This window comes from Mustela lutreola, chromosome 4 (assembly GCF_030435805.1).
Source record: "Mustela lutreola isolate mMusLut2 chromosome 4, mMusLut2.pri, whole genome shotgun sequence".
Lineage (NCBI taxonomy): Eukaryota > Metazoa > Chordata > Mammalia > Carnivora > Mustelidae > Mustela > Mustela lutreola.
Genome location: NC_081293.1, coordinates 168,057,333 through 168,059,760, shown reverse-complemented (window position 1 = coordinate 168,059,760; position 2,428 = coordinate 168,057,333). Strand labels below are relative to the sequence as shown.

Sequence of the window (2,428 nt, the reverse complement as noted above, 5' to 3'; positions counted from 1 at the left end):
AGTTTAGGTGAACAGAATAGAAAATCTAAAAATAGAACTACACAACTAGAGTCAACTGATCATTGACAAAGAAGCAAAATAACGAACAGAGAACAGTCTCTTCAGCAGATGGCACTAGAACAAGTGGACACCCAGAGCTAGTACCCACGCCTGGAATTGGGTCGCAACCTCAGACACTCCTGCCGTCTGCCACTGCCTCTAGACCATGGACCCCCGCAAAGTAAGCGAGCTTCAGGCTTTCATGAAAATGTGTAAGCAGGATCCAAGCGTTCTGCACACCGAGGAAACGCGTTTCCTGCGGGAGTGGGTGGAGAGCATGGGGGGTAAAATACCACCTGCCACTCATAAAACTAAATCAGAAGACAGTATCAAGGAAGAAAAACCAGATAGTAAGAAGGCGGAGGAAAACATAAAGACAGATGAACCATCAAGTGAGGAGAGTGATCTAGAAATTGACAATGAAGGTGTGATTGAACCAGATACCGATGCCCCTCAAGAAATGGGAGATGAAAATGTAGAGATAACTGAGGAAATGATGGATCAAGCAAATGATAAAAAAGTGGCTGCCATTGATGCCCTAAATGATGGTGAACTACAGAAAGCCATTGACTTGTCCACAGATGCCATCAAACTAAATCCTCGCTTGGCCATTCTGTATGCCAAGAGAGCCAGTGTCTTCATCAAATTACAGAAGCCAAATGCTGCCATTAGAGACTGTGACAGAGCTATTGAAATAAATCCTGATTCAGTTCATCCTTATAAGTGGCGCGGGAAAGCACAGAGACTTCTGGGCCATTGGGAAGAAGCAGCACATGATCTTGCCCTTGCTTGTAAACTGGATTATGATGAAGATTCTAGTGCAATGCTGAAAGAAGTTCAACCAAGGGCCCAGAAAATTGCTGCGGAGAAAATGTGAGCGAAAATGTGAAGAGCGAGAGATCAAAGAAAGAATAGAAAGGGTTAAAAAGGCTCAGGAAGAACATGAGAGAGCCCAGAGGGAGGAAGAAGCCAGACGACAATTAGGAGCTCAGTATGGCTCTTTCCCAGGTGGCTTTCCTGGGGGAATGCCCGGTAATTTTCCTGGAGGAATGCCTGGAATGGCAAGGGGGATGCCTGGAATGGCAGGAATGCCTGGGCTCAATGAAATTCTTCGTGATCCGGAAGTTCTTACAGCCATGCAGGATCCAGAAGTTATGGTGGCCTTCCAGGATGTGGCCCAGAACCCAGCGAATATGTCAAAATATCAGAGCAATCCAAAGGTTATGAGTCTTATCAGTAAATTGTCAGCCAAATTTGGAGGTCAAGCATTATGCCCTGCTGACAAATAAAGCCCTTGCTGAAGGAAAAGCAACTTCGATCACTTAATGGATGTTGCAATAATACAAACCAGTGTACCTCTGACCTTCTCATGAAGAAAGCTGGGGTGCTGTGAAGAGAATCCCTACCCCTCTGCTCCCCATGCAACTGAAACATTCTACAATGGTTTGCCATTGGGATATTCATTCAGATAATGTTTTCCTACTAGGAACTACAAACTTTAAACACTTTTTAAACCTTAAAAATATTTAAAAACATATTAAAAGGGTGTGTTAGTCTTTACATTTTTCTAATCATTTCAGTTTTTTTTCCTTTGGATTAATTGGGCAAGGAATATATTTCAGTGTGGAAGATTCAGTGCTCAGTTATAACGAGTGAAATAAAGGTTTATTAGTGGGAGGCAAATAATGCATTAAAGTAGATGAAGTTTGAGGAAAAAAATAACAAGTGGACATCCATATCCATAAATAAATAAATAAATAAACCTGGATACAGATTTTACACCTTTCACAAAAATTAACTCAGAATGGTTCATAGGCTTAAATGTAAAATTCAAAACTATAATACTTCTTGAAAAAATATGAAACTACCTAAGAAAATATATATGACCTCAAGTTTAGTGATAAATTTTAAATACAATAGCACAATTTCTAAAAGAAAAAAAATGATAGGTTGGGATTTATTAAAATGAAAAACTTCTGCTCTGTGAAAGACTCTATTAAGAGCATGAAAATATAAGCCATATCTATACTGGGAGAAAATATTTGCATGACACATGTATGATAAAGGACTTGTGTCTAAGATACGCAAAATAAATAAATAAATAAATAAGAAAACAAATAGTTGAATTAAAAATGTATAAAGATCTGAACAGACACCTTACCGATGAAATCATATATAGTATATAGATGGCAAATTATCCTGTGAAAAATTCTCAACATTGTTTGTCATTATGGAATTCCAAATTAATGAGATTCCATTATATACCTATTAGAACAACTAAGATTAAAAAATGAACAAAACCAATTGCTGATGAGGATGTAGGGTAATAAGAACTCTCATTTATTGCTAGTAGAAATACAAAATGGGACAGATGCTTTAAAAGATTGGA

At 38.4% G+C, this 2,428-nt stretch overlaps 1 pseudogene; it reads left to right on the top strand.

Annotated features, from left to right (window-relative positions):
• Positions 1-205: 205 nt before the first annotated feature.
• Positions 206-1,360, top strand: LOC131830428 (hsc70-interacting protein-like; annotated as a pseudogene).
• The last annotated feature ends 1,068 nt before the right edge of the window (positions 1,361-2,428 follow it).